This window comes from Petaurus breviceps, unplaced genomic scaffold (genome assembly GCF_028583685.1).
Source record: "Petaurus breviceps papuanus isolate PSGF00001 unplaced genomic scaffold, PetGlider_PUasm1.0 174, whole genome shotgun sequence".
NCBI lineage: Eukaryota > Metazoa > Chordata > Mammalia > Diprotodontia > Petauridae > Petaurus > Petaurus breviceps.
The window spans coordinates 46,933,498-46,945,717 of record NW_027185761.1 but is presented as its reverse complement, the minus strand read 5'-3'; the positions used below and the strand labels follow the sequence as shown (position 1 = coordinate 46,945,717).

General features: G+C 42.9%; 1 long non-coding RNA gene across 1 annotated transcript in view; it reads left to right on the top strand.

Moving 5' to 3' along the window:
* Window positions 1-701: 701 nt before the first annotated feature.
* The window catches only part of LOC138158144 (uncharacterized), a 342,218-nt gene continuing 330,699 nt past the window's right edge, over window positions 702-12,220 (top strand). The window contains exon 1 of the long non-coding RNA XR_011167566.1: window positions 702-896. This is a non-coding gene — a long non-coding RNA (uncharacterized lncRNA). The remainder of the gene's footprint in view (window positions 897-12,220) is intronic.

The following is a 12,220-nucleotide window of genomic DNA, read 5'->3' as shown; positions in this document are numbered from 1 at the left end:
GACCCCTAGCCCGGGGCTGGAGAAGAGGTGACGGGGCACCCCTAGCCTGGGGCTGCAGAAGAGGTGCCCCAGGGCTGGATGAGAAGGGACTAGGGCGCTGGAGGAGACTGGGAGCCGGAAGGGGGGCAGATGTATCTTGGGGGCAGGGTAGGATGGTCCTTCCGCCCTGGGGCGTTAGTTGTAGAACGACCAGGGACAACTCTCCCTCCTCCCCAGGGGCTTTCCTTAAGGCGTAGAGGGAAAGGTGATGGATGTAGGAGGGCCCCAACCCCAACCGTGTGTGTGTGCGTGCGTGTGTGTGTGTGTGTGTGTGTGTTGCCCCAGTATTGGCTTCTTTTTGGAGAGGGCTGGGGCTCGGAAGCGAAAGTGACTTGTCCAAAGTCACACTGTTAGCTGGCTAGATGGTCACTGGCAGAAGCCATATTCGATCCCAGATTTCCAACCCCACTGCCTCTTAGCGTGGACATCTACCCTCACTCCCACATTCCTTTTAGAACCCGGGTTTCTGATCTTACGACCCACTTCCTAAGGAAAATGAGGGACAAGGAGAGAAGCTGATGCAGGCTGTCTCTGCGAGTGTGGATGGATGTTTACCCACTCCATCCCCCAGTCTGCCAAACCTACTGGAGCCTCCCGGTCCTTCCTAGGGGAAAGGGGGGGGGGAGGCGGGAGAGCTCGCTCATCGCTTCCCGGATGTGGCCCAAGGGAAGAGAGGGCAGGTGTGGCCTTCTGGGGGTGCTGCTGTTTGTGCCAGAGTGCCCCGCCCCCGGGCTGAGGTTTCCTGTGACTGGGGTGGTGTTCCCTGGAGTGTGCCTGGGTGTGTGATGGAGGGGAAGGAGGACTGGAAGGAGTGTTCCACAGGCCTGCCGGGGTTCTGTTGGGAGGATTCCAAGCTGGTGAGTGGCACCCCCATTCATGACACCTCGAAGATTTATTTAGGGTTGTTCTGGCTTTTTTTAGAGAATTACAAAATTGTCTTTTCGTTTGTCTAAATTCAATTAGGAAATACAGAAACCAGTCTATAATAAAGACAACAAAACACTGAAAGAAATGTTCTGAGTCCAAGTTAGGATTACTTAAGAGGGAGAGGTACTTAAAGTTGTGGGAGAGGCAGAAACAGACACAGAGAGTCTACATTAGCTGGGGAACAAATCATTTTGGTTCCTCTAGGCTTCAGTTTCCTCATCTTTGAAATGGGGACTGTATTGAGTTCCAGATCCTCTCTTCTGGGAGATAAAAAGAAAACATTACAAGGAGAAATTCTGGCTGAGCAGAACCAAATTGAACAGTGAAAGAAAAGCTCTCACTTGCACCCCTCTTCTCTAAGCTTACTTTCATTCTCTCCTCTTGCCTTTTGGTCTGAGGAGGGGAGATGTGGCTGTCTTTGCCAGGGCTAATTCCTTTCCTTGTGTGCTTGCTCTCATTCTCTAGGATTTTTCTCTATGAGGCACAGTGTAGTGTTGGGATTGGAGTCAGGAAGACCCAGTTTCAAATCCTGCCTTAGACCCATAACTATGTGTAAGCTACTTAACCTTTCTCAGACTCAGTTTCCTTATCGGTAAAATGGTGATAATAACAGCACCTACCTCACAGTGTTGCTTCTCTGTTGATGTTACATCGTTGTTCCGTGTCCAAGGCCTTCATGATTGAATGCCACTAAGGGCCATCTCAACAGTGTCTGTTCCCTCTGGCCGTTCATGCTAGCCCATCCTGTGGTGATTCAGATCTATGTCCTCTCCCAAATTCACACCACTGGGCACTGCCCAAAGTGCCGAGGCCCTCATGTTCCCTTGCTTTATGTAAAGCCCTTTGCAGAATTTAAAGCATTTTATGGATATTTGCTACCGTTATGACTTTTATAGGCGCACCAGCGGAGCAAGTAAGCTCTCCTTCTTGTCTCTGGCTCATCTCTGTCCCCTTACATTTTTCTAGATTTCTCTCATGACTTCATTAACCGCACTCTTCCTGTGGAGTTTGTGATGTCATCCTCTCCATTGCCCCGTGGCTGATGGACAGCTTCAGTTCTTTGTAGACGGTAGTGGTCTCCTACGTGCATTCACAGGCATGTGCCATCAGCAGGAGACGAGCAGGCCTAACGATGGGCCTTGCTTGGAGGGGGAGGCCACTAAAAGCACCCGGTAATTACCCAAGTTGGTCTGGCCCTCTTTCTGCCTCTTGGTCAGTTCTGGTCTTGCATTTGTTGTGTATTTGCCATTTCATACACACGCACACACACACTTGCATATATATGCACATGTTTATATGTATGTATAATATATCAAAAATATATTATGTTTATATATTTGTTATATGTTAAGAATATATTATCAGTAAATGTTATATATCAGACCTGGGCAAGTCACTGAATGTTTTTGCCTCAGTTTCATACCTCCTAGGCTTGTGAGGATCCAAAGAGTTTCTATGTATTGCAAACCTCAAAATACCATCTTCATGTTGGGGGCTCTTTTCATTGTCCTTGTTGCTATTATCCATTGTAATACCTGAAAGTCAGTCACTCTGGCTTTCATTCATTGGTCAACAGTGGGTCCGAGGACTAGCCCTACTTGTTTGGACCCTGATTGCCTCAGAGTGCATGTAAGTAGCAGTTGTTTAGGTTTTGGCCATTCCTCTCCCTCCCCTCCCATTCTCCCCTCCCTTCCCCTCCTATTCTCTCCTCCCCTCCCCTCATTCTCTTTCTCTTCTCTCTCCTCTCCGCTCCTCCCCTCCCCTCCTCTCCCCTCTCCTCTCATTATCTGCCTCTTTTTTTACCTAGCCTGAATCACTGAATGGGCATTGCCTTAGACCTCTTAAAGACCTTATCTTAAAAAGGCCAAGCTCCCCACTGCATCCAGGGCCATCTTCAGTCATACTTATTTGTATCTTGTCACTGGACCCAGATGGCTCCAGAGGAGAAACTGAGGCTGATGACTTTGCACAGCCCTCCCTTACTGAAGTCCACTTCACTTGCATGTTATGGCCTCACATCCCTGATGTCATGGTTCTCTTTGAGAACGGATAAATAACATCGTTACTACTCACCATGGATATCACTTGGGCATTGGAAGACAACTGCAAATTCCATTTTAAATCATTAATAGATCATTGATAGTATCAGAAGAAACCCCCAATTTCTGGTACACCTCTCCTCCTTCTCTCCCCAACCTGCTAACAATAAGTACTACCTATTTGCATCTATTGAAATATATGTGGCTGGATATTTAAAGAATCTTGAGGTCTGTTCCTTCTGTTCCTGGACTGTGGATAGTATACAATAGTTAACTCAGAATATAGTCTCTGTGAAATACATATATAGGACACCCTCACTATGCTGTGAACTGAGATGCCATCTAACATGCTGTCCCTGTATAAACTTGGTCATGCTCTCTAAGAGTTGGGGGAAAGGGCTTACACAATGCTGGTGGGTGTGTAAGGTGACTTTTGACTTTGGACACAAAATGCCTCAGCAGTAGGAATGCTTAGAAAGGACTCATCAAGGATGCACCATTTCTCTGACCTTCTGACACAGTCATTGGAGCTCAATCTTTTGGTGTTCTCCAGGTCACCTGAGGCTGCTCAGAAGCCTGACCCAGAACATGACATTCCTCTACAAACTACCTGGAGAATATCTATTATATATGTTTACATGAGTACATAGAGACATACATGCATTTATAAAGTATGTAGAAGATGGTAACATATATCGGACACCCTTACTTTGCTATGAGTTGAGATGCCTCCCAGCTGTTCAGTTCTGCTCCCCTGAGCAGCAGTTGTACATCCAAACACATAGACATCTTATAAGCAGTTTGAAGTTTGCAACTGAATCAAAGTTCAGGGCCTAAAATTTTGATTAACAATCCAAATGAAGCCATCGCTGAAGCTGTCAGTATGGAACTAAGTACGAAGACACAGTAAAGAATTACGGGGTCATCTATGTTTCTTCCTCCCAGGAGGAAGAAACCACTTCAGCCAATTGGGCAAATGGACTGGAGAACAGGCAAAATCCACCTGTGAAAGGTTCATGAATAGTCAAGTCACTTATCTCTTGAAGAATGTCAAATGGAGTTTCAGTATATCTAACATAGATGTTATCATTTTAAGAAACTTTCTGATGTGTTATTATTTGACTTGGCTTGTAATCTCCTTTATGCAGGATTTCCAGGATGGATGTTGTTCTATGTGTTAAAGCCATGAGCAAACCAGAAGGCACAATGGCTCTTCCTGATGGTGGATGGGTATGAATAGTGCTACTTGGAATCCTGACTGGTTTCTGATTTTCCTATGCTTTTCTTCAAGGTTTAACTTTTTTTTGGAAAATTAATATTGAGGTTCCAGAGTAATTATAGTTAAGATTTTTTGATTCCTGCTATAGTGTTGCCCTTTATCTATGGTGGAGGTGAATAAAAATGTTACTTTTTACTATATAGGGAAAAATGAACTATATTGGCATGGCTTATTTTTGTAAATCACATTATGTAGTTTTTAGTTGATGTGGTTAAATAATTTTCTTACAATTAACTTTTAGATGAATTTGAGGCTATTTAAAGATAATTAGGATTCTATATAACTATACTAAACTCATGGTAACAAAGATAGAGATCTATGAAAGTCATATTTAAAGAATAATAAATGTTTGGAAGAATGTTCAAACATTTCTAATGTACTTTGGTATTTAGTTTACTCCTACCTCCCCCATTTATTTAAATAGGCTTAATTTTATTGATTTCTTTTGTTCTTACACTGAAGTAAATTTCCAGGTATTTATCCGCCAGACACCCCAGGAATTGAACTTTCCCTTGTAGTAAGAAAAAGTCTAAAAGTATAAATCGCTGCCTATAATGCCACACACGAGCAGCTTTCCAGAAGAATGCTACTGTGAACACCTTTAAAGGTTCTGATTACACAGTATAGTGAACACTTTATTCCATAACAAATCAAAGCAAAACATTCACAGAAAATCAAGGTACAGCATTCACAATATTACAACTTATCACAGAAAAATCACAATATAGTATTTATAACAGCTTATCATGAAAATGGCCACATAGTTTCCAACCATAGTGGCCACAAAGTTCTGAACAAAGAACAGTCATCTCAGAGTATAGTGGTCAAAGTCTTCTACTCATGGAGCACACTTGATTAACTCAATCAGTCACTTTTTCAGCAATTATTTACTAAGTATCATACACAAACCCTCCACTCCTAGGTCACTAGTAAACTGCAATTTCATTATTACTCAGTACCCACGGAGAGGTCTTTTCGTCTTGACTTGGGGTGGGTTCTCAGATTCCCTGGATCCCCTTCCATGGTCCCAGATTCTACCTGGATTCACCAGACTGTCACCTGGGTTCAATGGCAGGCAGCTCCCAGTTCCCTGTCTAGCTCTCTGGGTAGGTCCTTCTCCACAATGAAGTTCACAGGGTCCAGTCCATCTCAAATCCTTCACAATTTCTGTTCCTGGGAATTCAAGGCTCAACCAAGCCACAAACAAATGAAGTCCCTGCATCCTGGTCATGCTTCCTCAGTCTTCTGCAGCACATTAAAAAAATCAGAATCACCTTATCCAGCCTGAGGGGCAGGGGCTCCTGGGCTCCTCTTCAGAAGAAGCTTAACCACAAGTTCTCAGGACATTCTGACTCAGTTCTGGATTCTCATTTCTCTTCTGTAGCTGCTCTGCCTCCAGATGCTGGTCCCAAGAAATTATGAACCTTCCTCTCTGGGGCTTTTCCTTACATATACACAGCATTAGCTACTTCCTGTTTCAGCCAATCCCTTCCTGTTACATGAGTAACAGGAGACAGGAGTTCATACCTTCTGTTTCCCTAACAGAGGCTTGATCAGTTACTAAGTGCTAAGTACCTGCTCACTTGCCAATACAAAAAGGGGTCTTCAAATTCAAATTATATTATCATTACCCTGACACAATGACTGTCTGATATGTATGAAGACTTCTCTCCATAGAGAAGAGAAAAAGAGAAGGAAAGGGAAGGGAGGAGGGAGAAAAAAAGGAGAGAAGAGAAAAGGGGAACCAACATGATTAGAAGGGTAAATGTAGGATAAACCATAAGCATAGTTTTTAGAGCACTGTGACAACAGGGACTGGTGGATGTAAGAACCACGTGGGTTGTTCTAAATTGCTCATAGGGATTCCTTGTACAGCTAGGAACGCTTTATGCCCAGAGTTGGCCAACTTCTGAAACGATCTCTTTGTGTGGCGGGTCTTATTGGTCAGCAAGACATGGCCCTCTACTCGTTGTGGTTGCCCTAGCTGTCCAGGTTTTCCTGGTTGGCTACTGCCCCCTCACTCAGGGATCCTTGACAGCTTCTAAGTCAGTCATTTTTTTTTTTAAAGCAATCAGAGTTAAGTAACTTGCTCAAGGTTACACACCAGTTATTTCTGGGTGTGGTGCTGAGTGTCTGAGCCAGGATTTGATCCAGGTCATCCCGACACAGGAGCCGGTGCTCTTACTCGCTGCGCCACCTGGCTGCCCCTAAGCAATTGGGGTTAAGTAACTTGCTCAAGGTTACATGGCCAGGTGTTTTTGGGTGGGTGCTAAGTGTTTGAACCCGGATTCGATCCCCAGCCCCCAAGTCATTCTTTAGGTCTACTTCAGTAGTCTTAAGTTCTCCCAAGACTGTGCTAGAGGATAGGGATACAAAGACAAAAGGAAAATACTCCTTGAAATATCTTACCGGTATTTATATCAGTTTCCTTCCACACCTGTGCTAGCATTTTCAGAGCCCCAGGGGATATTTCAGAGCCCCCCTAGTGATAAGTATGGATTACAAAGCCTGGGGTATTCCTGAGTACCCCAAAGCTACCAAAACTGAGCAACCTGTCTTCCTGACCCAGATGAAATAGTGTTGTTAGGCTCATGCTTGGGAACTTTAGGCTGGCCAAATTAACAGCATGGAATGAACAATGGAAATAGCATTGGGTTTGGAGTCAGAAGATATGGGTTCAAATCTCACCTCTATCACTGTTTAATCATGAGGCAAGTCATTTAAATTCTGTGGACCTCAGTTGACTCATCTGTAAAATGGAGGAGTTGGACTATATGTTTTCTGATTTCCCTTTTGGCTCTAAGCCTATGTGATCCTGTGAGCAGCAGATACAATGAGTGTTCTCCTTCAGCCACTTTGACTTCTTGGCCATTTATATCCCTGAGATACCGAAACAAGAGAGCCAAGACTTTGTTAGAGAAGTCAGAGTATAGGCTGTCCATAGCACCACAACAGTGACAGACATGATTGAAGCAGAAGTGTCATCATAAGCAAACCTATTAGGACTTATCCTCTAGCACCAGGCTAAGGACACCTCCAGATCCCAGTGATCTCCTTTTGATGGGGTATCTGGGGTCTAACCAATTTGTAAAACCAATTTGTAAAACCAGTTTGTACAATTGTAACTGCAATTTGTATTGTAAAATTGTAATCTGTGATAACCCTTTCCCAGCCTCTGCCCCTTCCCCCTATCTGCACTTGGCCTAGGCAACACCTTGTGACTCCTTTGTTCTTACTTAGTCTCTTCATGTCTCCTCCTGTCTGGCCCAAATACTCCTTTGTCCTTGCCTCATGTCTCCTCAGGTCTGGCCCAAATCTCATCTAAACTATCTATGCACTAAAGTGACAAGTTCCTCTGGGTCAGCTCTAACCTTTATCTATGCACTGAGGTCCCTTCCCTCCATCTGGTCAGCCCTGACAATGACAGTGCTACCCTTTAAAAGTAAAAGCATGTCCCCCTCTCACTTGCAGGTCCCCTAAGGACTCTTGCCCGCTTCTCATGGAAGCGTAGCAATGAACTTCTACAACTCTCACTCCAATTAAGCCTGAGACCTTGAATTCTTTCCAGCCCCTATTGCAGGTATTCTGGTCTTCGATAAGATCAGAGTTCCTGCTGAACCTATTGGGAGCCATCCCTCATCACTTTCAAGCCCCCAGAGGGCCCAGCAGGTATTTGGAACCTCCCAAACACCCACCTCTACTCCTTGTGATAGCATTCCACTCCCAAGAAGACTTGCTTGATGAGAAATGGCATGCCTGGTGTATAGCAGCTCCACAGACTTCCAGTCATGGCACATTCTTCAAGGCAGCCCATGGGGGCACTAAGTGGCTTTTCAAGCTATGATCATGCAATGATACTCATTAGTATGTTCAGTCTTTGGACCAAACAGGGCATCTATCAGCAGGTAGGCCTACTATATTTTTTTTTCCTTGGACATTCATGACACTGTATTTTGTCCTGGACCTGCCGCTTTCATTCTGGTGGTCATAGATCAAGATGGCTCTCTCTTTCCCTGTCAGAGCATTGTTTACATCGCCCTGAGGAAGGTATCTGAGCTACATAGTCTTCCACACAAATCCAGATCAGTATCCCCAGTGTGTTTTAAATTTCTAATTTGTACTGTTTGGTGCCATGTAAATTTAAGCCCTCCTTTCCAGTGCCAACCATTCCCAAGTCCAGTGGCCTGTCAGATGCACTAACAAAACACTGAACTAATAACCTCCAGGGCTACAAGTTCTATCATCAAGACAAGTGATTAACTCATAACTCCATGTTCCAGGCTTTGGATCTAGCAGTTTCCCTATTGATTCTGTAAGGTATATATGTCCAAATTTCAGGGCCAACATATTAGGATGGAACAGCAGAAGGACTGGCATTGGCTATCTGCCTTTCAAGATGGAAATAATCACCTGCAAGCACAAGTGGAATTAAGGTTGTGGTGACTGGGCATTTTCCCTAGGAAACTGACATCCAAGGCGTCCATCCTACCTTTTATAGGCCATTATTCTGCCATCTACCATCTTTTGCTCATCTGTCATGTTGGTGCCACCTCCAGTTTTGGGCTACCATCCCCAGGGTCTTATGTCACATTGTGACTTCATGTCAGACTGTGCCAGCAGAGGTGGGATCCTGATATTTTCCTGCATTCCAGGTGAGCCTTTTCCAGTCCAGCACTGCTCCTTCCCCCAGATTGCTTCCTCAACAGTAGTATGTTTGAGGTTTCCTCCTATGTCTCCACCCCATTCCCTTATTCCCAACCAAATTTTTTCCAGGGATCAACATTCCTAATTCCACCTCAGGGTGTTTTTTGTTGCTGTTCATTTGTCTGTCTCTACGTGATCCTATTTTGAGTTTTCTTGGCAAAGGTACATTTGATTCTGCAGCTCATTTTATAAATGAGGAAACTGAGGCAAAGAGGGTTAAGTGACTTGCCCAAGGTCACACAACTAGTAAGTGAGACCAGATTTGAACTCAAGAAGAGTCAGGGGGCGGCCAGGTAGCACAGTGAGTAAGAGCAAGGCCCCAGAGTCAGGATAACCTGGGATTGAATACGGGCTCTGATACTTAGCACCACACCCAGAAATAACTGGCCATGTAACCTTGAGCAAGTTACTTAACCCCAATTGCATTAAAAAAAAAAAAGAAGATGAGTTAGAACTCTATCGGCTGTACTATGTAGCTGGTGACAACTTAGAGTACAAGTTCAATTGACTGTTTTATTTTATTTTTTACGGTTTAAAATCACATGTGAAGACAATTTTTAGTATTGATTTTTACAAGATTTTGAGTTCTATATTTTTCTCCTTCCCTTTCTCTTTCCCTCCCCTCCCCTCTTCCAAAAATGGTAGACAATTTTTTTCTCAATTTATTTATTTATTTTTAGTTTTCATCATTTATTTCTACAAGATTTTGAGTTACAAATTTTCTCCCCGTCTTTCCCCTATGCTCCACCCCAAGATAGTGAGCCTACTGAATACCCCTTCCCCCAAGCTATTCTCTCTTATATCCTCCCCCATTTCCCCCCTAACTTCCTAGTAGGGCAAGATGGATTTCTATACCCCAGTACCTGTATATCTTATTTCCCAGTTGCATGTGAAAAAATAAAAGAAAAATTTTTTAACATTTTTTTTTAAACTTCGATTTCCAGATTCTTTCCCTTCTTCCCTCTTCACCCACCCCTAATGGGAAGACAAGCAATTCAATATAGGTTGTACATGTGTAGTTACACAAAATGTTTCCATAGTAATAATATTGTGTAAGATTAACTATATTTCCCTCCAATCTATCCCACCCCCCATTTATTCTGTTTTCTACTTTGACCCTGTCCCTTTTCAAAAGTGTTTGCTTCTAACTACCTTCTCCCCCAATCTGCCCTCCCTTTTATCATCCCCCCTCTTATCCCCTTCCCCTGCCCCCTACTTTCCTGTAGGGTAAGGTACCCAATTGAGTGTGTATGTTATTCCCTCCTTAAGCCAAATTCGATGAGAGTAAGGTTGACCTTTCACCTTCCTGATCTTCCCCTCCATTGTAAAAGTTTTACCTTGCCTCTTTTATATGAGATAATTTACTCTATTCTATTTCTCCCTTTTTCCTTCTCCCAATATATTCCTCTCTCCCCTCTTAATTTTATTTTTTAGATATCATCCCTTCATATTCAACGGATCCTGTGCCTTCTGTCTATGTATACATGTACACACATACGGACACATTCACATATATATTTATGCACACATACACCCTCCTGTACATACATTTATATGTATGTATATATGTATATGTGTATATGTATGGGTATGTGTGTGTATATATGTGTGTGTATATATATATATGTATATTCCCTTCAACTATTCTCATACTGAGAAAAATGTCATGAGTTACAATTATTTTTTTTCCATGTAGGAATATAAATAGTTCAACTTTAATAAGTTCCTTATCATTTATTTTTCCTGTTTACCTTCTCATGCTTTTCTTGCTTCTTTTATTTGAAAGTCACATTTTCTGTTCAGCTCTGTTTTTTTCATCAAGAATGCTTGACAGTCCTCTATTTCATTGAATTACCATGTTTTCCCCTGAAACATTATACTAAGTTTTGCTGGGTAGGTGATACTTGGTTTTAATCCCAGTTCCTTTGACCTCCAGAATATCATATTCCAAGCCCTTCGATCCCTTAATGGAGAAGCTGCTAGGTCTTGTGTTATCCTGATTGTGTTTCCACAATACTCAAATTGTTTCTTCCTGACTGCTTGTAATATTTTCTCCTTGACCTGGGAACTCTAGAATTTGGCTATAATATTCCTAGGAGTTTTCTTTTTGGGATCTTTTTCAAGAGGCAATCAGGGAATTCTTTCAGTTTCTGCTTTGCCCTCAGGTTCTAAAATATCAGGGCAATTTTCCTTGAGAATTTCTTGAAGGATTTTTTCTAGGTTCTTTTTTTGATCATGGCTTTCAGGTAGTCCAATAATTTTTAAATTATCTCTCCTGGATCTATTTTCCAGGTCAGTGGTTTTTCCAATGGGATATTTCACATTGCCTTCTATTTTTTCATTTGTTTGGATCTGTTTTGTAGTATCTTGATTTTTCATAAAGTCACTAGTTTCCATTTGCTCCAATCCAATTTTGAAGGAACGATTCTCTTCAGTGAACTTTAGAGATTCTTTTTTCCATCTGGCAAATTCGGATTTTTAAGTCGTTCTTTTCCTCATTGGCTTTTGGGCCTCTTTTGCCATTTGAGTTAGTCTATTTTTTAAGGTGTTATTTTCTCCAGTCAGGCTGTTGACTTGTTTTTCATGATTTTCTTTCATTGTTCTCATTTCTCTTTCCTATTTTTCTTCCACTTCTCTTACTTGATTTTCAAAATCCTTTTTAAGCTCCTCTATGGCCTGCAACCAGTTCATTTTTCTTAGAAGCTTTTGATGCAGGAATTTTGATTTTGTTGTCTTCTTCTGGTTCCATGTTTTGATCCTCTTTGTCCCCAAAAAAGGATTCTAAAGTTTGTGCTTCCCCTGTTTGTTCATCTTGCCAACCAATTACTTGACTTTTGAGCTCTTTGCCATGGTCGAACTCTGCTACCAGAGTGGAGAGAGCCATGTCCAAAATTGCTCGGAGAGGTGTTTGTTGTCAGAGATATGAGGAGGGTTCCCTCTCTACAGACACCACAAGCTCTGGCACACTGGCATTCCTCATCCCAGGACCACTCCCCAAGACTGTGACCCAGATACAAGCGAGTCAAAGCGAGAGAGATTACTCTCTGAATGGTCCCTTGTTCCCCCTATGATCTTCAGGCCAGGACCTCTGGAGTCAGCCACATGGCAGAAGCTACAGCTGTGCCCCTCCCCACCACGTGCACCTCTCGCCATGGGGGCAGGGGCCAAACCTCACTCTACTCTTACTCTGGATCAGCAGGGTTGCCCACTGACCTTTTACTTTCTCTTTGGT